The sequence below is a fragment of the Micrasema longulum genome, unplaced genomic scaffold (genome assembly GCF_059751315.1).
Source record: "Micrasema longulum isolate JH-2025_06_02 unplaced genomic scaffold, ASM5975131v1 h1tg000435l, whole genome shotgun sequence".
Classification (NCBI taxonomy): Eukaryota; Metazoa; Arthropoda; class Insecta; order Trichoptera; family Brachycentridae; genus Micrasema; species Micrasema longulum.
In genome coordinates, this window is record NW_028277635.1 from 686,251 (window position 1) to 712,312 (window position 26,062).

Sequence of the window (26,062 nt, forward strand, 5' to 3'; positions counted from 1 at the left end):
TCTATATATTTGTAGACAAATACTGGATTTCATTCCCTGTGTAGTTGATAAAAAAAGTACATAATACAATTTTTAGATGTAGGTTCGGCAGACGAAACGCTTATACACATTCTATGAGAATGTGGTGATTTATGTCACAAAAGAAGCCGTTTCCTCGGGAGACCACCGGTTGAACATGAGGATGTTAGAAGGCTTGTCTCCTACGTAATATGTTATATAACTTTAAGGATCTAGGCTTAGAAGGGGACATTTAGCAATATTAGGCTCTTAACGACCTAGTCCCGTATTACAATAGGTATTTATTTTTAATTTTATCTACCAAGTAAAATGACAACAAGTTTTCTGTATGAAAAATAAATTATGTAAGCAATCTGTTTCCAAACATGTTCAATCACAGGTTAACGATGAAGATACTTTAAATTTTAATACAAATATACCCATTTTTACTTTATACCGTCTCGATATGTACCGATGAAGATGGTGTTTGTAACCGCGGCCCTGGGCCATAAATGAAAATATGTATCGTTGTATGTAAAATTAAAGTACTTTGTCGGTAACCTGTTATTGAACACGTTTAGAAAAAAAATTGAATGTCTATTCTATTTTTCATGCAGAAAACTTAATTTTACTTAAGATATAATACCGGCCTTGGGGTTATAGGGCGAGATCTTATTTAAGCGGACCCGTCACAATAGATCTACACAACTATATATGTCGCAGTGACGTCATGAACTAATATAGCACTGACCCTCCATTTTTATTTTGAGTTTGTTTAAATGTTTGTAGACAAGAACTGGATTGCACCTCATACGGAGTGATAATACCCCCTAAACTATTAACACTATCATGTAGGCACCTATATCGTTAAACAACAATTATTGTTAGAATATTATTGTTAGTTGTAATTATTATTAGTTGATACTATGAATCATGATACACTTTTCCAAAAACTTAGAGAAATAGGCATCGACAATAAAGAACTAAAATTATTTCAATGTTATATGCACGACAGAAAACCAGTTGACAAAATAAATAATAAAATAAGTGACCAAACCAATATTACCTTCGGAATACCTCAAGGTAGTATTCTAGGACCAATCGTATTCTTAATCTACATAAATGATCTGTGCCATTTAAACAACGATGGTTCTGTTATAAGTTTTGCTGATGACACCGTTTTATTATTTTAAGATACGACATGGAAGGGAACACGAAAAATCTGAAAAATATCTGAATGTAGTAAAGGCATGGCTAGATACTAATTACTAAACTCTTAATAAATCTAAAACTAACTTCATTCCATTTCAAATCAGTTCTAGAAACTATTCACAAATGCTTATCTCAACATCAAACTACATTATGATAATCGTCTTCAAAGTGCTCATTGTAATTGTCCAATATTGGATAGGACAGACAATGTCAAATACTTTGGAGTTATTATTGGTATAAATTTAAAGTGGAAACAGCAGATTGAAAATATTACTAACAAACTTAAAAGACTAACGTATATATTCAAAACAATTCGAAATATAACTAATGTACAGGAACTTTTAAATATTTATTTTGCATTGTGCTAATCAATTTTGGAGTACGGTATAATCGGTTGGGGTGGTGCGAGTGACACAGTTTTCAAAAGTGTATTTGTTGCACAAAAATCCATAATTAAAATAATACTCAGAGTTCCGATACAGACATCTACTGAAGATATATTCCACAAATCACAACTTATGATACCTAAACAATTATACACTAAAACAAAACTCACTTTCAGATTCAAAAACTATCTTACTCAAATGAAAGACACAACCCCTACAATACATCACATACAAATAATATAATCACTAGATCCTCAACACAAAAACAACTTTAACAAATACAAACTAATACCGCTTTCGTACAAAAGGATTTTGAGTATTATTTAATTAAAATCTATAACCTATTTCCACTATCTATTAAAACAATTGGTAACGAGAAAATGTTTAAAAAGGCTATAAAAAAAATAGATAGTGGAGCTAGGTAGAAGTAAAATGGATGGAAGTTAAATGGATTGTCTCATCCGATCAAACCAATATTATTACAAGTATATTATTATTACGTATATTATTGGTGATATGGAAATCTATACTTAAACGGGGATAACTTTTTTTTAATGCTGTGAAGAGTACGTAGTAGTGATAATATTATTGCAATTTCGTTGTTACATATAGTATAACGGCGTGTATGGGAAGGAATGCAAGATAAAATCTTCATGTAAAAATATTATTTTTATTCATTCTCGTATACGATATTATTCATAAGTTAAGTGCTTTCATAAACTTGTGTTCTGGCATATTATCTGGAGTGACAAAAAACAACGGATTGGAAATTAAACTACTCTGTTATGCTGGAGATGGTTCAGAAGAAATTTCTGAGGTATCTTTACTTTAGGGAGTACGGAAAATTTTGCGTGGTTGTACCAGTCTGATTTCACACTGGGAATGCTTGGCTACAGTAGTTTGGAGAAAAGAAGAAATGCGTACTTGCTTATGTATTTAATCCGTGGTAATACGATCAACACAGGTGTAATGGAGAATATTTTTCTTTATGTTCCTAATGACTACCTTAGACATAAACAGCTTAAGCTGTTTTATCTTCCTGCTTGCAGAACCAACCTGGCGATGGTAATGCCAGTAGGAAGAGTAATGTCTTTACACGTCTTTTTCAGATATCGACATTTTTCGCGAACGCGAAAAAAAGTTTACAGAAGACACCTTCTTTTTTCCATAATTGCTGGATATTTTTACTTTATCATCTTTGTATATTTAAATTTTTGTGTTAATTTTTTCGTGTTATGTATGCCTTGAAATATTTTTGTAATGTACATAAACGGACGTAAAATAAATAAATTGAAATTGGAATTATGTTTTTACTATCTTAATACCAAATAAATAAACAAATTGCTTTCTTTATCTATATCATGGATATTTAATAATCTAATGCGTTTTAAAAAGCATCTAAAAATAACACAATGATCTGAGAGATCAAAGATCTTGAGTAAACTCGCCAACTTGAAATGAGAGAAAGGAATCCGAAAAATCTGTCTGGATTCTACTAAAAGATCTTATTCCAACAAATATTTGGAGCTCCCGAGAAAAGCAAGTCGGCATGAGGTGATCGCGAATATCCTGAAGTATTAAAAGATATCGTAATCACGAATACACTGAAATATTCGCCAATTTTAACAATTCATTTTAGCAACGGCATTTAATATCACGCTTTAATTTTCCATAATAATAAAATAAATATTTATGAGTATATATGTATATAATTAATCTAAATCAAATTGCCAGGATATCTTTTTTTTAAAACTAAAAGCTGTTACTTTCTTTTTACAAAATACGAATGCAAAACAAAAATAATATTCAAGAGTAAAAAAAATACCAAGTACTGATAAGGATTGTTATTACATACAATAAGACTTATCGATTAATGTCGTTCTGTAAAATATGTAAGTAAAGGGGTCTTGAAACATCTGTTTCAAAGGATACAAAATTGCACTCCAATCTGAGAGAGAGGCAATTAAAAAAAATATATATATACTAAAATATGTTTAAATGACACGAAATATCACGTTGTGCGATCGATACACTAAAATGTAACGTTAGCTGATGCAGCAAACTTCCGTCGTCATCACCAAAGTACTCTTACTTTCGAAACGACCCAAATTTTTACCGGACACAGAGCTATGAGAAGTTACCTATAAAGGTTTAAATTGAGGAATGATGACTATTGTCTATGTGATGATATTTCTTCACAGAGTATAGAACATCTGTTATTTCAGTGCCCATTTTTAAGTTTACAACGCCATAATCTTGAAGCAGAATGCAAGAAAGATGGAATATCCTTAACAGATATCTACACTGTAGTTAAAAGTAGTTATCACGCGCTATTGTTCTTGAACTTTGCAACAATGGTTATTGGACTAATAAAGGTAATAGACCAAAATCAGTGATCAAAAATCCCATTTCGAAGACAAACAAAAACGGTTTTTCCGAGTACCTTGGCCTTGTACATGACACGTAAGGCTAATAAATACAGGAGTCCAAATATATATATAAAAATAAATATTAAAAAATGTAAAAAAATGCGTTTACAAAATACTTTTATACAATATCGTGTTAAAATGCGAATGTTGGTGGTGGCAGAAAACGAAGAAGATGAAATTGGGAATTATTGAATAGAAAGTATGTTCGAAAATAAATTGTTGTGAAAGGAAAAGAGTTTGAAGAAAATAGTTGGCGAAGTCTGTTTTCTGTTCAAGTTTACGACATCGAGTCAAATGGAATTATGTCAACAAAACTATTGTAAACATTGAAACTTGAAGCAAAAACTCCCTCGTTAATATATACCATTACCATTTAGAACATTTAGAACATTTAGAACATCGAAGATAGGAGAGCTCTCCTGCACCGGCAGTAGGCAGTAGGCAGTATTAAGTTAAGTCATTTATCATTTAGAAATCTAGCGTAAAAAGAAAACACATTTTCAAAAAACAATAACATTATCCACTCACACCACTGAATCAATGGTCAACTATTCAAAACCCTAAAGAGAATTTTGTAGTCTTGGCATTTACAGAACTTATAATCTGACATTGGTTGGTTCGATTGACACTTGACTCATGCATGGAAGGTTCCGGGTTTGCTTCTCGGTGAGAATACAAAAAAAATATTTTTCTCCTGTCTGGGTGTCAAATAAATAAGCGGAAGTACACCAAATGTTTTAATATATAACTTGTACAAAATACAAGTCATTAGTTCAAGGGGTTCAAACCTCGGACCTCGGATCTCTGATCTGTGAGTCTGCGACTTTAGCCATGAGGTCACAATCTAATGTGCCAAATTTGAAAGTATTATTGGTAGTAGGAATAGATGACCTGAATGACCAGAGGTTTCAGTGTAATTTCAGCGCAGAATATTCAAAAATTATACATTTTGTAGTACAATACGGTAAATAATCGGTAGATAGTATAGATAAGGACACGTTTCGACTGATCACGCTACCGGCATTTTGCTGTAACTACGTCACGATAAAAACTTCTAGATATAATCGTGATATCCCTTTAACGAACTCAAAGGAAACAAACACATCACTACAATAAGTAATCAATAGTTCATATCCATAATGTGCAAGGAAATGTTGATATTTATAAATTTAATAAATTTCTTTATTTATTTATTTTACATAAACGGCATAAATTGCCTTTAACATATATTGAACATAAATAAATATAAATACATAAAAAAAAATATAAAATTGCATAACTATAACAATAGTTACAAGTAGGTAAATACACATAAGCAACGAAAAATATTAACGAAATAAATACATAAATATGAAAAAACCAAAAAAGGAAAAACATTTTTAAATATAAAGAAAAGTTTAAAAATAATATTGCCAGAGAAAAAAAGAAATCAGACTCGTTTTATAACTATCAAGTCCAGAACCAAATATATCAGCCTTGTCCTCATACTGATTGCCATATCTATGGAGCCTAGGGATAGGCGAGTGCATGCGATAGTTGGTCGTAGAACTTGCAGAACCAAAGGGAGATCTGTGGCGGCTATGTCGACCAGGTACACGGAAACACACCAAATCCAGCAAATCAGGACAGGACAGTCAATTAATGAATTGATCACTTCATAAAGTTATATTAGGTTAGTTATGATTCTTCTATCAGAAATTCTTAGAAGATTTGCTGAAGATAACAATTTATTACAATTAAATAAAGCAACTGGAATATGAAGTTTAAAATTAATATATTTTAGAAATTTCTTCTGGACGCACTCGAGTGAATCAGAATGTACATAATAATAGGGCGACCAGACCGGAAAAATATATTCTTAACGACTTCTAACCAGGGAGCAATAAAGTGACTTGATGGTGTGATGCTTTTAAATTTATTAGTAACCCTACAAATAATAAATCGAATAAGTACAGAATATTCGTTTAAGCCGATTCTGTACTAAGTTTGTGGTCAGTCTAAACCCCCTATACATGGGTCAGAAAATGGTACAGGATCGTGTGCAAGATTTGACCTTATGAATATCGTATCTGAAATCTGTGTCCAAATACAGAAAAATTAGAAAAATTTCAACAAATATTTTAACCGAGATCTGCGCTTGCTATAGTGTTAACGCGTATTTGTTGTTGCTGTTATCACTTTATGTATCCTCGACCTTACTAATTTGTTTACTACTCTTGTCATTTCTTTTCTGGAAATATTGAGTTTCAGTAAGGTTCACGATGAAAGTTGATTGGTGATGTAATTTTAGCTCGTTTTGTCAAATGTGAAACTGCCCGTTATCTGTCATGGTGCCAAAAACATCTACGTGCTGCGCATGCTTATATGTAATTTTTTATCCCAGTAACTGTCTCGTGTAAAACCTCCCAAAGTTATGCATTTATAAACATGGCATTTAAATAAATAAAATATTGTATTAAAATATTAGCTATTTTTTTACTTTATTTTGCAGACATGTGTCTCTTTTAATAATCAATTTTAAAATGAATGCATAAATAAAACAATATTGAATATGAAAAATAAGTCAACTTAAATGTTCAGAATATCTTTATATTATTCTCTTAGAATGATTTCCTCGTAGAAATTAATGACTAAAGGACTACTATGAATTAAGTGTTAAATGTGATCTAAGTGTTTGTCATAGGTACCTTTAAACCGTCTCAGTGCTAGAGTAATTTTTTTTTTGCATCTATAAATTCTATTCATTTTTTCAAAAAATTTTTAAGCCGTCGTAGTTTACAAAAAAAACATGTACTTCAGGAATGACATTGGGGCTCAGGGGGTGTAAAATAAAGGTAGAGTACAAAAGGCATATATTACTGTTTAATATATTTTTATGTAAAAAAAAAATGGTAAAAATATTTCAATTAAGAAAAATAAAATATTTTTTTTCAATTATACATATTATACGTTGAAAAATAAAAATAAACTCATAAATATGAAGTTTTTTAAAATTATAAAATAATTAAGAAAACAATCGTTATAAAACACAAACGTCAGAACAAGCGTGAGCTACAAACATAAAAAAAAAAATGTTTTGTAAGGATATCTTTGGCACGCAAAAAATGGGGCCGATTGATTAAGAAAATAAGGAGATATAATTATTTTTCTTCGTGTACCTGATGAATGACGCTGGTCTAAGCGGGTTAACTCGACGGTGAAATCAATAGTAGCGATAGCAACCTGTTTTTAGTGTTATTTTTACATTAAATATACGGATAATAACGTCATATTATAAAATGTAAGGTCTACTACTTAGTAGGACTTGATAAAATGGCATCAAAAAACTACAAACCGTAGAAATTGGGAGATGGACACCCTTTAACATTCGGCAATTCTATTATAAAATAAAAATTAAAGCTTTAGAGAATATTCCCTTTACGTAAATTGTTACACGTTTGTATTAAGACAACAAAATTTTTGTTTTGTTCTTGTAAGAAAGTGGAATCTGCGATAAAATATTTTTGAAAATATTGAATACTGAAGCACTTAACACGTTATATATTAGAATCCAGTGATTTTAAAAGCTTTTGCAAAGCAAATCACAATGTGTTAGCGACCGAGTTCTTAACGCGCATATTTTTCAGAAAAGCAGCCTCGGAACTTACTTCCCACATTCTACTCCTTTCTATAGGCAGTGGCTTTGGTAATAATTAAGTTCGCCACTTTATTTTCGCCTGAAGAAAATGTCACACTAGAAATTTCGCCGGACGAGGGAATGCCTCGCGAAGTTCTCTATTGACTTTCTCGTGCAAAGCTTACTTAACAGTAAATTAGAGCACCGCTTTTACTGTTCATCCCAAAGCGAAATATTATTTGAAAGTGGTTATTTTTAACTCAAATTCGCCGCTAAATATTTCAAGTCGCGTGTTTACTTTACGCCAATTATTCCTGTCGGTGAAAGCTAATTTCTTACACCACTAAAGGCATCTTGCTTAATTATGTATTTTCATTTATAATAAGGAAGTCTCAATTTACAATGTTGATGTATAATTGTCAGCTCGGGCTAAATATTATTAACATGTCTATTCTGGCGGTTTAACTATTTTATAAAACGATTGTTGAAACAAAGTACAAATATTTTGATAAAAAAATGTTATCACAGTCCATGTTTAAATTCCAGCTTCTTCTTTTGATAAAACAAAAAATCCATTGACTTCATTTCGGTTATGAAGGTAGTTCTTGGTGATTTGCCAAAACCAAGCGCTTTATTTATTTATACGATTTCTTCCAAGCACCAGATGGCATTGGATTGAAATTTGAAAAACAAAATATTTTTTATGATAAAATACGTGTATAAGATTTTAAGGATTATCTTAAAGTTTCACACACCAGAAAACTGAGTCTTTGTATAAATATAACTCATATTTAAAACACTTTTTGACAAAAATTGAGTTGGGTACCCCAATCTCAAATTTCCATAGTCTAAACCGAGGTTTCAATTAAATTTAAGTCAACTGCTATCATAACAATAATTTGAGTTTGTCCAAATGTTTGTAGACAAAAGACTATATTTCACCCCCTTGGGAGTCATTAAGATTAACAAATTACAACAGAAATGCAGAACATTTTAGAGAAGGGATTAAAGAAGGCATTTACAGAGCTTATGACCTGTCATACAAAACCAACTGGTCCAACTTTGAAAATTGGAAAAATGGTTTTCAGGTGCTGTGTTGCCTTGTACGTGAAATAATTCGATTAGATTTATCTCTTCGCGACATTAAAGGTTTCAGCTTAATTACTCAGATAAATCCGTGTTATTTATAAATTGATTGTGTTGTTAATAAACCATTTTCAATCGGTTCCCCTAAATATTAAATTTAATATTATTTTGTAATAACGATATTATTGGTTTTAGAATATTTTTTAAAAATAAAACCAATGTTTTAGTTAAAGGTTTTTATGACAATATTTGAGTTTGAAAATCGGAAAATTATTTTCAGGCGTTGCCTAGTATATGAAATAATTCTGTCAGATGAATCTCTTCACAACAATAAAGGTTTCAGCTTTTTAACTTCACTAAAATCAACAAATGTAAAAATTGAAGAAATATGGATGCACATAGGCAAAATGGTGAATATCTCAGTGTCTAAAGTGGCCACTTAAACCAACAAATGACAGGTCATAAGCCTTGTAAATGCCTAAACTTCCATATCCCTTCTCAAAAGAATGTTTTCCACCACTGTTGTAATTTATTAATCAACTGCTTTCATTGTCCCTTTGACAATTTGTATGGAGGGTTTATATCGGACATTGTCATCCTTCCACATGACCATATTGCAATTACATACAAAAGCGGTATAATGTATTTATTTATACTAATTTGGTTTTTTTTTTTTATTGACTGGTTTAATAGAATTTTCGCAAACAGTGAGGCCTCCACAAGCAACAAGTATTTAAAAAAAATCAAAGATTAATAGATTAACCACCCGTATTTTGAGTACATTATATTCAAAACATTTTAAAACTAATTCTGCATTTAACATTTAACTGATTGTAACTTTTTTCTTGTGGTAAAATTATGCCGTAGAACATTTTAGTATGCCTTGAATCCTTCGCAGTGTTTTTCTTTTTCAAGACACTGCGGAATACGGCACCGTAAAAGTTGTCTGAAAGTACCTAAAAAGTGCCCTAGATAAACATTAAAATAATTGCAAACAGTTTAAACGAACATTGTCAAAATGCTGAAAGTTCCGGTAGTAAATTACGCACCGCTTCGGATAGCTTCGTGCTCGCGAGGCAGCGATCGTGGATCTTTGTTTGCGAAGAATTTAATGTCTGGCATAACTTGGTTATACACGTTTGTGCTATTTCCCCGACTCATTTGTTTTGTGTCATCGTTTCGGCGACTAGGACATGAATCGCGTGCGGAGGGCGACGGTCCTTCGGGCAGTGCAGAGCCCCATTGCCAGGCCCGCTCACCGGCCCAGAGCGATTCTAATGGGAATCGATCAAAATTATCAAAGACTATGCAGTTCCGTACATTGGCACATCACGCTTGACGTCAAGCAACCGTGCTAAGCGCGATTTTATTTATTTGTTTTGTTTTCCTGTCTGCGTCCATGCGAATGAATAATACAGTTCTGTGTGTGCAACAGAACCAGAATCCTGGACGAATTCTTTCGCCTCGATGGTACTCTCAGGTAAAACCCTAAAAAGAGAAACCGCGTAGAAAAAAGTCTGACTCTCATTGGTTGGCGTATTTGCCTGCCGCGCTTGAGATCCTGGGCTCGATACCTGGGAGGGTCAACATAAAATATTTGTTTATAAGGTTGTTTAACACTGCGATATTTCACTGGGCTGGTTCCAGAAGCGTAGGCCGATTACCTTACCTTCCTGTAACACATGATCTCAATACACTGCATGTACTTTACCATTTTTTTATCAAGTTTTATGAAATATGAAAGACACTTAGCTTATTATTGTTATGCAAAAAAATAATTAACCACCTATCTACCGAAAGCTTTGCATTAGCGAGGGTGTACGCTTGTACAATTCATGCAAGATATTAAGTTATTTCATTTCATATCAAATTAATAAGTAGAACAAACCTATTTTCAATTTGCATATCGTATAATAGATTTCTGATTTATCATCTTTAAAGACATAATCCTAATGGGGTAGATATTAATGCTGACATTCGTGCAAGAAAGACATTGCAATCAAAAACTCGGTTAGCTATAAAAAGATGCCGTAAATACTAATCTTTTTTTCAATGGTATAATTAATATTTGAAGCACTAACTTCCGTAACGTTTCGGGTATTTTTCGACATGTGTGACATGAAATATTTCTTTTTAAATTTTATTTTTTTACTAACTTTACCTTCAAGTAATAAAAATTATCAAGACACTCTGCAGCTGGTGTGCCGATGCAGTGCCCCATACATCATTTGATGCAAAATGTAAATAATGTAAATAATATATTTGAGATGGATTGTGGTCCCGTGGTAGTGACTCATAGACCAGAGATCCGAAGTTCAAACACCGCTGTACCATAACATGTTTCCCATTTTCTATCGCGGTTATTTACTCGTAGCACTAACAGAAAATGGGCCCAAAAATCAAATATTTGTGTTTATCATAAGAATGCAAATACTAATTATTTTTAAATATGAATTTATTATAAAAAGGATACTGGATATAAAGGATGGATGTCCATTTTTATGTGTTTTAAACTAATAATGGCATCTGACGGCAGTTCACGTGATTTAAATTTATGTTTAAAAAAATTAGCCATTACGGCTCTACTTTCTAAGATATCTTAACAAGAAAAAAATACATTCTGGGGATAAAGGATGAATGTCAGTTAAATACTAGAAGCAAAGCAAAAATTCAATTTCAATAAAAACTATTTTAGATTTTAAAAAACAGTATAGGCTATTTATATTTAGCAAGTTATATTATATTTGTAAGTTTTTTTGGAAATGTCCAAGAGGTTTGGAAACTAAAAATCGTTCCGTCTTAAAAAAAATATTTTTGACATACATTATTTCTGTCCTGTACCCTTCATACAGATATGCGCTTTTATTCATGTGTACCTAACTAAGCTTGCCATCTTATGTTTTTATAGTGAAAAAATGGTAACACACACTCTTGATTGGCATGATAATTTATTGCAAATGGCGTAAACTCCGTAAATAAATTAATGAATAAATAATGTCAATGTATAAATGTGCAATACAAGCACAACTTTGTGTTTCGTTAGACTAATTAAACAAGTAGTTGATGAATGAGTTCACTGGAACCAAAACGAAAGTATTTCTATTTGTATTGTGCAGTTTGCAATACTCCTCAAGAGAACTACGTAAAAGCTCTTTCTATTGTTCATACAAAACGTATATTGATTTACCAAACACAATGTATCGCGCATTACCAACTTTAATTTGTCCACAGCGACTACGTTTTGTAGCGATTTGTAGTAAAGTATCGGAAATTTCAGCTGATTATTAACCAAAATAAAAATGTTACACAGCAGACTTATTTTGTCGCCATTTTTTTTAGTGAAAAATAAATATCGGCGATCTTATGATTTACCCAAATATTTCATTTTAAGGGCCATTTTAAACAAATTGTAAATAACTCACTATGAGAAAATGTGAATCAAGTTGGGGTAGAGTGAGGTTCGACCCCCAGACCTTTGAACCGTGAGTCTGAGACACTAGCCACGTTATTTCATTTCGTAAGTTCGTTCGTTCGTCGTATATCTATCTCACTTTAGCGCAATCAAAATTGTATTTCTTTTTTACAAAGCACATTCGCAACATTGTTTTTTAAACCCACGCATTCGGAGTACATATTTAGTCAATCTACGGTGTCTTAAAGACCACTGACTGAATCGTCAATTAGAACTGCATCATCGGCATACTACAGTTTCAAATCAAGATTAATCAAATCAATTTAAAAAAGCATAAGAATGATGAAAAATCATAGTAAATCATAATTAAAGGAAAAATTGCTCAGTGGAATAATTGTTTTATAATATGTGTATCAAGGGGTACTAGACCCGTCGCCGTCGGTGTACTTACATCAATACATGAAAGTGGGATCAATAGTGTATCTTGGTAATCGCTCGGGAGAGTTTATCTTCAACTATGACGTCATAATGATGCTATGTCACTTTAGTGCGTAGATATGTGAACTCTGACGTACGCTCTTCCTTGTTACATATCGATCTATCTACCCAAAACAAAAAAAAACGGTGGGAAGTCGGTAGTGCATCTTCGTCATCGCTCGGGAGAATTTATCTTCAACTATTTCGTCATGGTGAAGGTATGACGTCCTTACAACCCCATCATAATCACGGCCCTGGACGTCCGCTCCTGACGGTTCGTCGGCAGTTCATGGCAGAACTACGAGACGCGAACCTGACTTGGTAGGATGCATAGCACCTGGCAGAGATGCATGGAGGTTCTTTGTAGACACCATATGCTTTAACTAGGAAGCGTACACGGAATAGCGATGATAATGAAACGTCAAAAAATGCGAACTCTGAGACAGGAATTTAGTTTAGAGCGCTGAGGTATACGTGATGATATTAGTAAAATCCAATATTTACCTACAAACATTTTTAATAAAGGTACCTAAAAGAAACTAGCAGTTCATAGTGGAGTTGAAAATGTTGAAATATGATCCCTCGGGTGAATGTGCGGTAAAACGATATGTGATAGATGCACAAATGTCTTGATCCGTGAACTATGTAAGCCCGAGACTTGCATTATTGACAGAAACAAGAAAAGGGGTGCTACGTTGGTTTGAACAGGTAGATCGAATGGACAGCGAAAGAACAGCTAAAAGGATCTACGATGCGAATGTTGATGCATGCAGAAAACGAGAAAGACATGGCACGATCAAGTCCATCAAATACTTGAAGATGAACAAGTCAAGAGTAGGAATAATCGGCGTGATGTATGAATGTAGAGGGAACGAGGTCTGTATGCAAAGACAGTAATATGGCGTTCTATCATCTCTGTCTGAAACGGCGTGATGGTGTGTTTATTTGTTATCTTTCTTTAATAAATGAGAATTACAACGAAACGCAAATAAATATAGACTTTTCATCTGATATTCCGATTGGCTTTTCGACACTCAATAACGGCCATCTCAGTAATTATATACAGTATTATCTCGCCTAGTCAGTCCATGTCTTTCATATTTCATAGCTCATAAACAGCATGCTGAGCGATTTATTTAGCTAATTATTTTTATACTTCAGTGACTCCGGTGACAACTGTCACTAAGCGGAGGCGATACGGTTGGCTAGGCCGCGTACTGCGGATGCCTCCTGAGAGCCTGAACAAATCTAGTCTACTTTACAAGGCATCAGGTTCTCAACGTCCTGGACGTCCACTGCTGACTGTTCGTGCTTCCTTCCGAGCCGAATGCACACATTCTTTTGTTTTGTCCTCCCCTTACGGGGGTGGTATTCGAATCCTCAGCCTCTGACCACCCAGAGAGTCCTTCTTTATCCAAAATCGTTCTCTTATAGTAAATATCCGTGTTTTTACTTATGTTTTGTGTAAGTTATGTTTGTTATGTTACTATAGTTTTAAGAAATTGTTTTTGTATATTTGGATACGTTTATTTATGTAAATTGTTTGTGAACATATTTTTTTAATAAAAAAAACAGAGGTATTAAGGGGATCCTGAGGGGTGGGGACGACGTGTTGGCCTCTGCCCATACGTCCTCCTCCCCCTTCCTTAATCTGCATAGAGTTTGTATTCCTTAGGAATATTTATAATAACTTTCCTCTATGCGCAGCTGACAGAGAGTCCCTCAGGACTCTATAACAGCTGCGGGTGGATGGTGGGCTTAAAGATCTCCCCTCAATGCTGACTGTTTGTCGGCAGTTCGTGTCAAAACTGCGGGACGCGATCCCGACTTGATAGGATGCATAGCAGCTGGCAGCCGACAGACATGCCTGAAGCATCTTCGTAGACAATATGTATATAATATGTTCAATACACACAAATGCACCCTTTTACGTATATAAATATGATAAAGGGTGCATTTGTGCGTATTGACGCTTGAAAACTTGTTGGGAGTGCTTATACCTAAACATACATGACTATTCACAGTTTTAAACATTGACAAATTAATAGGCACAGACATGCCCTGAGCTCTTAAAAATGATGACATTTAAATAATGCCCAAACGCTCAGTCATGCCCAACGCATATTTAGTCGTTCTTCGACCGCTAGCCAGGCGTGACGTTTAGAATCGAAACCAAAATGAATGATTGTGTCACGAAAGCGTGTAAAAACCTTACTGATAAACATTGTAAAAAGGATTGTGTAACTTTTTATCGGTAAATATTTTTAATGAATGATCGAGAAAGTTTAAATAAAAATATTTAAACATAACTAGTATTTTTTTGTGAAAGTCAAACTATGCCTAGCGGTGCGATTGCGAAGCTCTTCTTGCTAACAGGACTAAACTAATAGGAATACGTATTTTAAATATAATAAATGTAAGTTAATATAATTTTTGCGTTCCCGAAAATTCAGGGAAAGAAAATAAATGGGTGAAAATTATCAGAAATTTAAGAAAAAAATCTGGTTGGGATTCACCAAAAATGAATGCTGATTGTTGAGGGTAAAGTACCAACTTTTTTATATACTTAAAATTAAAATGTCGGCCTCGTGATGTAATGGTCAGCGCGTTTGCCTACCATGCAACATGTCTCGGGTTCCATTCCCGATACTCGTATAGTTGACATGAAAAAATTATTTAAAAAATTATTTTTTCACACTAGAATATTAATAGTCCCCGGACAGGCACCTGAAGACTGATCATCTTTCCTTCATGTAACAAAAATGATCAAGATATGCTGCGATTGGTGTACCAATGTAGTGCCCTATGCACCATTAGACGCAGAAAGGTAATGATGATGATGATGAACATCCTCTAATTTTTGGTAGCATATACATGATCGTTGAATGCTGCCATGAGGTGCAATTATGAATCTTCTCTTTCCCCTAGAGGGTGATTAATTTGAATATTTTTTAATTTTTAAAGTGACGACACTTTGCTTCATAAAATAGCCACACTGATGATGACCCCTCAAAAAGAAAATTAAACTAAGACGGTTTGGTCAATTTTTTTTATTTTTTTTAGAAAAAATAAATATTTGCGTTCTTATAATTTACCCAAATATTTCATTTTGAGGGCCATTTTCAACGGGTTGTAAATAAATCACTATTAGAAAATGGAATCAAGTTGGGGTAAAGTGGGATTCGAACCACAGACCTTTGGTCCGTGAGTCCGAGGCACTAGCCACAGGACCACAACCCAATCAAAATTTAACTTGATTAAGTGTTTTGAGTAATACTTAAGGTCAAAATAATGTTCTAAATGTAAATTATCATGTGTAATTTCGCATGTTCATATTTTTTGACGTTTAATCATCAGTGTGGCCATTATGTGAAGAAAAGTTTCGTCACTTTAAAAGAATGACATTTTTCAAATGAATCACTCTCTAGGGGGTAGAGAAAACCAAGAATACCACCCCAGGTATAAATAAACAAACTCAGTAACTATGGGTACGTTTTCGTGTCACTCCTTTGAAAATATTTTACTCTACAGGGGCGTCTAGGTATCAATATGTACATGGTTTTAAATGTATGAATTAAGCTTTGACCTTCAATCTTGTAATGTTAGACACTCTTCAATTAGTTTCTTGGTCGATATACTCGTAAATTTATAATAATTATACTGTTCGTATCCTCATGCCATCCGCATATTGAAATCATTAAGAAACAGTATGGTCGGTTGTGTAACGCGACATTAATATTCAAGTGAAACACATCAGAAAAGGCATATGTTATAAACATCAAAGTATTCTTTGAACCGGTCATTGTTGGGCAATGGTGACCTTTACAACTGACGAATATGATTGAAAGAGCAACAGGAACGCCCATAAATTTAGGGTCCCCTAAAGGAAAACATGACAATAAATTATTTAAAGCCATCCGAATATTTTTTGTACAATCTCCATACCTATACGAAATTCTCGGATGAGTTGACGCCGTCACTGATCTAAATAATGGAAATAAACAAACAAGACGCGATATTCAGTATATTAAGTATTCTATGAAAATAAATATAATTTAAAATATATTGCAACGGAGAGCAAAAACATTATTGAGGGATAAAATTTATTATATTTATTTATTTAACTTTTTGTACATAATGTTAACTATTTAATGGCGGGCTTGTTGCCAGGTGGCAAATTATTCCCGATACAATAATTTTAATTCTGTTGATTATTGAGGGATAAAATTTATTATATTTATTTATTTAACTTTTTGTACATAATGTTAACTATTTAATGGCGGGCTTGTTGCCAGGTGGCAAATTATTCCCGATACAATAATTTTAATTCTGTTGAAAATAGTATGGCGGTTTTATTTAATTAAATTAATGGGGTTTTATTTAATTCAGAAATAATAAACTGCCTGATGAGCCAAGACACGAAAAACTGAATAAAAAATCCAGAAGTGTCGCAATTAAAAAATATTTCTTAAATCTTTTTGATATTGATAATTATTAATGTAGTTTATATAAGATGGTATTTTATGTTTCTTATACAATAATATTTTCTTTTTATTTCGGATGTATTAATTTGTATGATATTATATACTGTCAAAAAAATGTTTTTTCTTATGTACGGTCCCAAATGAGTTTCTCATAACTCCTGGGAGTATAATATGTAATTTTTGTATTACATGTTTTATTGATAATCAAAAAAAAAAAAATTTAAAAATATATAATTTAGTCATTATTCGTGAATATCGAATACCAAAAGTTATCGAAACTTAACCGGGCAGCGTCACAAGTTGCAACATTACCGCATCCCTTTCGTTTGCCATGAACGTAGACCCCTACACTATTTGTATAATCGACTCAGTATTGTATTAGGTGTAAACATTAATTGTGCCCACATTTAAACTTTAAATGAGCACCAAAATTTAAACAAAATGGTTCGAAATAAAACTTTCTGCTGTACAAAATATATGTATTGTGTTTGTTTTTACGTTACGTCAAGTAGACGAAAGTGAGCATTCGATAATGTTTTGAGTGCGTCCAAACGTTTGCAGACTGGCTGGATTTCCTCCAAAGGGAGTTATTTAAATCTAAATTTGTTACAACAGAGTGAATGTTACTCAGAGTGTAAAGTGGCCACTTATACCAGCCAATGATAAATTAACCAATCATAAACCCTGTGAATGCCTAGACTTCTATATTTCCTTCTCAAAAATGTTTTCAAAATTTATATTTGAATTACTCTGGGGAGGAAATCCAGCCAGTCTGCAAACATTTGGACGTACTCAAAACATTTTTGAATTAACTAACTGGTAAAAGTAGATATAAAAATTAGAATATTTCATAGTCCCTGGACTGTTAACTGAAGCGTAAGACTGATCATCTTACCTTTATGTAACAAAAATGATCAAGATACGCTGCTATTGGTGTACCAATGCAGTGCCCTATGCACCATTAGGTGCGGAAAGGTAATGATGATGATGATGATGAAAAGTAGAAGTATAACATTTGGAAAATTGTATTCAGGCGTTGCCTAGTAGGTAAATTGGTTCAGCCGGATGAATCTCACCTACATGATAAAGGTTTTAGCTCTTTTCCATCACAAAAGTCAACAGATGGAAGAGAAGTCATGCGACCAGCATGGAATGTGGATCTGATGGCCAACAGTACGAATTTTGCACTCTTCCGTCAGTTTGTCCGGACTTGGGTATCGCGTTGGGAGCTCCACAGATGCGCGGACGCCTAGGTTGGTAAAATATGGTGGGACAGGCAACTGTTCCTGTAGGATGCTCATTCAGTTGGGACTGTACTTCCTTCCGAGCGGAACGCACACGTTCTTTTGTTTTGTCCTCCCCTTACGGGGGTGGTATTCGGATCCTCTGCCTCTGACCACCCAGGGAGTCCTTCTTTATCCAAAGTCGTTCTCTTATTGTAAATATCCGTGTTTTTACTTATGTTTGTGTTAGTTATGTTTGTTATGTTACTGTAGTTTTAAGAAAATGTTTTTGTATATTTGGATACGTTTATTTTTGTAAATTGTTTGTTAACATATTTTTTTGAATAAAAAAAAACAGTGGCATTGAGGGGATCCTGAGGGGTGGGGACGACGTGTTGGCCTCTATCCATACGTCCTCCTCCCCCCTCTTTAATCCGCATAGAGTTTGTATTCCTTAGGAATATTTATAATAACTTTCCTCTATGCGCAGCTGACAGAGAGTCCCTCAGGACTCTATAACAGCTGCGGGTGGATGGTGGGCTTAAAGGGTCTCCCCTCAGATGGAAGAGATGAGGAAATGTGGATGTTTAAACATATGCCGAATCGTGAATATTACACAGTGTGTGAAATGGCCACTTAAACCTACCATTGACGGGTCATAAGCCCTGTTAATGCCAAGACTTCCATATTCCCTTTCTCAAAAATTATTTACCTCTCTGTTGCAACAAATTAAGAAAATGAGTATATTCGACACCTCTTTTGGTTAGTTTTCTATCGACGGACTACCAAAGCTGAGCTACCAAAGCTGCTCGCGATATTTGCGCAGTGCACGGTGAAGATGCTGTTACTGATTATTGACTAATTTGTCGTAAAATAATAAAATGAATATGTTTTTGACTGCGTATTTTGCGGACAAAAAGACACATCGGACCATAAGACGCACCCTGATTGGATGAATTTTTGGAGTTAAAAAGTACGTCTTATGGTCCGAAAAATACGGTAATTTGTATTTGAAAAAAAAACGGAATAAACTTATGTTAACACCCAATACAATTTTATCTCTATATATATATATGATTCCTCTGTACGTGTGATGTCTCCTAAACTGCTTAACCGATTTACGAGCGGTTTTCAGAAAAATATAGATCTTTGCTCTGTGCGTGTTCGTAGATATTAAAATTAACAATCTAATATGTAAAAAAAAGTAAGGAACATAAATGTTTTATTCATCGATATACCAGGGTTGCATTTGAGGAGAATGCATTTACAAAAAAATGGAAAAATGTTGTTTTTTTGTGTATAAAAAAGTTCGTTTTTGAATGTTTACAAACAGCATTTGGTATTTGTGGATCTCAATAAATTGTTTTCATTAAATTCCTTATAATTTCTACCCATTAATTTATTTTTGGTAATGCTAAAATAATATTAAATTCAATTCATTTTTAAATGTCATACTCCTACATAAGTACACCCTCTGATGATGAGAAGACCGGAGTTTGACGTTTGCAAAAAGAATGCTGTATTTGAAAAAATATTTATTTTATATTTTGGAATTCAATCACAAACAAGTACCTAGGTACCTACTTAAATTCAATATTTAAAAAAATTCGTTTTGGAATTTAACCACAAACAAGTACCTCGGTACCTACTTATCAATGAAAAGTATTTTTCCAAGGTAATAGCGGGCAAGCCAACGTTCGGGCAGGACAACGTCTGTCGGGTCCGCTAGTGCAATATATTTATATAGAGCAATGGTGGTTTATGCACCGAGAACCAAGACCATCCTGAGATGCTAACTTCGTGTCTCTTTTCTTCTTGAATATTCATACTGTGGGAATATAAAGGGCGAGGTGGTTTGCGGGGAGGGAGGGTCGGGGAAGACCGTACACTCCCCATCCCCTCACAACTCCTTACTTCCGAGAAAATGTTAAATGCCGCGGAATTTTTTTCAATACAATACAATTCACATAAAGAATGAACATACTACGCGCACATGCGTATATAACTGAGGTATAATAGAGAGACGTTATTCCTATACTAGCTGCATCTCAGATATAGCAACTATCTAGCCTCTTTTTTTTGTTTATTTTACAAACTCATTTTAATGATGTAATAACTTATATTTACTTATAAGTTATTAAATTAAAAAATACTTGGTTAACTTCCGCTTATTTATTTTGACCAATTAGCGCTTTCACCCTCTAATGGGCATCTTCAGACTGGTGAATATTATACAGTGTAAGGGTAATTTATATAAAACTAAATATTATCTTAAGTGTGGGTACATTTGAAAATAAGTTGAATATATTTATTTATTAACGGACATTGTCCATGTATACAATTTATAAGGTTTAAATATTACAATAAAAGAATAGTTTAAAACATTTTTAAAAAAAGGAAAGAAGCATTGACGAACATAAGGGACATCGAGACAAGATCTGGACTATCTATTTAGTGCTCGTTTAAATCATTGTAAACTTAAACCAAAAAAGTCTAGATCTTGTATTGAATTAACAATACGACAAAGACAGGTCATTGGAGAATTAAGGCCGTAGTTTGTTCTATGCTGATTGATGAACAGTACTTGATTTTTCCTCAACCTGCGAGTCGGAATATGGAATATTTTACGTTCCTACCTCTCTAATGGAGTGAGAAACTCGTGTTCGGAGAGAGAATTAAGATTTTTTTATGTATAATTCATAACCGTAGACTTAACGTTTTAACGACATTTTTACTACAACTTTACTGTTTTTATTACATTTTACTATGTTTTTACTACATATTTTACCATGTTTTTACTCCATTTTTTACATTGTTTTGCACTTTGTCCTGTATCTTTATAACTGTTTATATATATTGATTACTGTTTTTTATATTTTTTTGGCTGTCTCAGAACGGGGTAAATAACCCTAGTTAGACAATCAAAGCAACTTTGCAAAAATTATAATTTTGTGTTTGTAATATAATGATAATAAATAAATAAATAAACGTGACTGGCAGTGTTATTATTTATGCATTTGATTGTACTTACGAAAACTATATATCTGTCCTGTTTTACACGGTAGCTGTGTAATTAAAGCATTTTCTCATCACACGCGGCGTCATTTTTCTTCGTAGCGTATAAAGTTTTTATTTTTTATGTTGGACAATGGCAGTGCAATAGCTAATTATTTTAATGGACAACAATCCAATTTTTCGAATAAAGGAATTCAGCCCTACGAGATTTGGATATTAAAAATGTATTCTTACGCGGGGTAAAAATTAAAGCAATAAATTGTAGGGTGTGAAAATGTGTGAAAAAAAGAAGTTTTATTGAAAACGACTACTTTAAACGACGTCACTAGTTCTTCCAAATCAACTGATGATAAGAGAGTTGTAATATATTTCCGGCAAGTCGACTGATAAATCAGCAGAACTCACCAAGAAGAAGAACTTAAGACGTCATTCGCGGAGTAATTTCAAAAACACAAATCTTTAAAAATTTATAGCGCTGAGAGTTCGGTCGACAATTTTTTTTTTTAGATTAGTCTAATAATATTCTACAAAGAAAAAAAAAGATCTCAGCCTTACATAATGTACGGATCTCAACATTTGTGCATCTATCGTACATAGTTTTACCACACATTCACCTGAGAGATCGCATTTCGACAGCGTACAGCATAATTTCATCCCTGTTTTTCCAAGTCTATACTTCGGTCCCATACATCAGAGTTGAGTTTAGGACTCCACTGTGAGCTGCTGATTTTGCCTCTTGCGACAAACATTTATTTGCTACGGTTGGTTTAAGCGTTCACTCTGTTCACGGCACTCACCCTCCTTTCAATATCTTTCTCAGTCATCGTACAATCACAAACATCAACAGATGAAAGAATTGAAGGAATATAGATGTTCAAATATGGGCAGAATGGTGAATGTTACACAGTGTGTAAAGTGGCCACTTAAACCAGCCATTGACAGGTCATAAGCCCTGTAGATGCCTAGACTTCTATATTACCTTCTCTTAAATGTTCTTCATCTCTGTTGTAATCTATTTTACCTCTTATGTAAATTGAAAAAAACCGAAAAAATATATAGGAATAAAGTATATACATTTATTTATATGACACACATATAAAGGCTGTATCATATAATAATTTTAAAAAAATTACCGTTTTGTCAGTTGGTTCAATTCACCTGTAGTGGGCTCAATTTATCAGAGTACAACACAAAAATATACTTTTTTTTTTAATTGCGTACAGGCGCAACATGCAGATGTTTCTCGGTGAAATATTTACAGTTGTGTCCCGTGCACTCGGAAATGCAATTCTCAACGACTCTTGATGAGCCATGTAATGCGTTTAAGTTGGCTATTTAAACTAATGTTTGACGCAATAGCACAGAAAGCAGGAGAAATTTAGGTTTATTATAGTTTGCACTCAATAACTTGTGTTAAGTGCGTGAGCTTGCGTCATGCCATACGCATACACATTACAATAACTTCCGCATGAAGAAGACTGAAAACTATTCGCTGACTCGACAGAAATGTATTCCTCGATTGAAAATGACATGTTTGACGTTTGACAGCACAAAAATAAATATATGCTAATCGCGGAGAGCTGAGTTATCCCACTATTTTTTTTGAGCTGAGCCATATGTCTGATTCCATTAGTTCAAAGATTCACTGTGGATTCGCTGCTAAGTGGGTCTTGAAATATGTTAATTGTAAATATCAATTACTCCAGCAATGAAAAGAGAAATGAAGAAAAACAACAGTAGCTAAAGATCATCAAAAATCAATACACCCCTTCGTTAATAATATATTTTGTTTTTTTAACTATTATTAACCCAACAAAATAAGCCATTTTTTATAAACAGTGTTATCTCGCATGACGTCAATAGTTCTCATCGGTGAGGTGTTCTGATTAGTGAGTTAGCCTCCCGGAAACCGTATATTCACCACAACATTCTTATAATTAATTAAGAAGAACTCGTGATGTCATTTAAAATCATCAACATTCCCTTTGGTGGATAGGACACTGCATTGGTACACCATTCCAGCGTATCTTGATATTTTTTGTTACATAAAGATAGGATAATCAGTCTTACGCTGCAGGTATCAGTCCAGGGACCATGAAATATTCTTTTTTTATTTATTTAAAAAAATATGTATTTGAGTTCTTATTATTTTACCCAAACATTTCATTCAACGAGTTGGAAATAACTCACTATAAAAAATGGAAATCAAGTTGGGGTAGACTGAGATTCAAACCACGACCTTTGATCCGTGAGTCCGAGAAACTAGCCACGAGACCACAAACCGATTCAAAACCCTAGTGTAAAAACACCCTTTTAAATAAATATTTCATATCAACCATTTCGAGAATCAAACCCGAGACTTTTTGCTTGGTAGGCGAACGCGTTGACTATCACACCACCAGGTCGACACATTAAAAATAATTAGTTTTGATTAAAATCATTTTCATGATTTTTTTCATATATTTTAGAGAAACTTCGTAATACAATTAAATACTCTAATTTTTATCGCGTGTAAGAAAACATTTTTGACAAACAATTTCCCGTAGCACTAAACTTCCTGTTTTAAGATTTTTTTAAATATTTTTTTTTATACATAGTTGGATAAATTAACCATGTAGGGCTACTTTTGTGTCGATATCCCAACTTTCAGTCTTGGAACTATAGAGCGCGTAGACGGTTGAGTTTCTAGTTCCTCGTTTCCAATTATTATCGATTTCAATTACAAATAGGAATAAAATTACAACAGGTCTTGCAGTTACAGAGTGTATGAGAAATATAGCACCCATTTATAAAATGTTTAAACTGACTACGAAGTGTTCAAAAATAAATAAAACAACCGTTTACAAAAATGAGAGGGTAAATATCGCTAGATGACCCAACATCATTCAGCTATAAAGGGCAGGTAGAATAAAGACGGTATTCCCTTTATTATTCTACCACTATGCCCAGGCGTAACTTTACACCAAGTTAATGAGTAAGGCCCTTTATTTATTTTGTTACAAAACAACGTATCATCATTCCATGTCCGCTCCCTAGTTGGAGCATATGATATCCACAAAGAGCCTCCATGCATCTTTATCGGCTGCCAACTCTTTTGCGTCCTCCTAAGTCAGGTTCTCGTTCCGAGGTTCTGACATAAACTGCCGACAAACAGTCAGCAGTGGACGTCCAGGTCATCGAGAACCTGACGTCTTATAAAGTAGGCAAGCATGATTAAGGCTCTCAGAAAGCATCCGCAGTATATGAAGCAAGCCTCCGCTTGACGACAGTTGACACTTGAGGTTGCTGCATCTGTTCTCTTATGACTTCATTCCTCACAAAGCCAAACCGCCGCACAACGGATACCTTTGTTTGCGTAAAAGATATTACTCATAAAAACATGACAGGGATGTAAAAGTGAACCTTGTATCTCTGAAGACATAGTTTAAAATATCTATGTTTTTTTTTCAAACTTGATATTTTGACGTGTTTACATTCTTTGAAACAAAAAGTATGATTAAGTGTATTTTTTTAAATCATTCATCACATGTCATTACTTCATCAAAATGCCCATATATTAGAAACACCTCTATCATCATTTTTTTCATGGTAATTTTGTAATTAAAAAATGCAGACATTAAACAATCTGAAAATATTTTTTTTCTGAACAACAACCATAATTTTTGAAACATGTCATGAGAGTAAATAAGTAATTTATGATAATAATAGCATATGTGCATGAAGTTATTATTATCCATGCATTTTTTTGATTTGCCTACATATTTCACATTCTGTTTTTTAACCTTGGATATAATTTTTCTAAAGGTCGTTCAATTAACTGGTTATTTATCGTTGTGTGATAAGAGATACACAAAAATTATTTTAGAAACGATACGTTTCTACGCTTTATTTTTTGCTGATAATAGAATGTTCGCTTCCTTAACTTTGTCAGCAATCAATATATTATATAAATCTTTTTTCATTGATCATTTTCAATACGAAAATAACTCAAAATTTAATGGGTGTGGGAAGGTTGTTTAAGGATATTCAGTCCACTCAAATTTATAATAATTCTTGCTTTATGTGTCCGTAATAAAAATATTTCATAAAAATCTCTATACTGCGCCTACTAAATAAATTAGTATGTTCACTTGATTCGCCGACAAGCACTAACATATTAACATAGGGTTAAAACATTTAAACGCACTGGACAAATGTTACTGAATCATCTCGTACTCGTATCTCGTAGAATGAAAACACAGATTTGTCAGAAATAAAATCAGAACCTCTCAAGTAAAATTCCTGAAAAAAATAATCAAGTGGAGATTAATCTTCCTCGTAGTCTAGTGGTTATCGCGTTTGGCTTACATGTCCGAGGTTCCGGATATATATAGTAGGCTGACGCTTAAAGCGTAGTCTTACGAAAAGTCTTAAAAATGATCAGTCGATCGCCTCACCTTTATGTGATACAAGCTATTATTACTATTTATTTATTTTTTCTCATAAAAACAAAACACATTATAGAATTTATACAAAAGTTTCAATATTTTAATAGAAATATGTATATAAAATGTATCTCAATTACATAAGGATGATTCCTTTAAAACATCAATAACGAAGTTATTTGTTGGTATAAAAATTAAATAAAAAAGTTAAATATTAAAATGTATATTCAAAATACTTAATGCTTTAAGTGATGTCCCATCTCTGTTGCAATCAATTTCTTCTCATGTTCCCAACCGTGTC

The 26,062-nt window shown here is 33.3% G+C and overlaps 1 protein-coding gene across 3 annotated transcripts in view; it reads right to left on the minus strand.

Annotated features, from left to right (window-relative positions):
- The window catches only part of trol (terribly reduced optic lobes), a 439,681-nt gene that overhangs the window by 202,524 nt on the left and 211,095 nt on the right, over positions 1 to 26,062 (minus strand). The window lies entirely within an intron of this gene.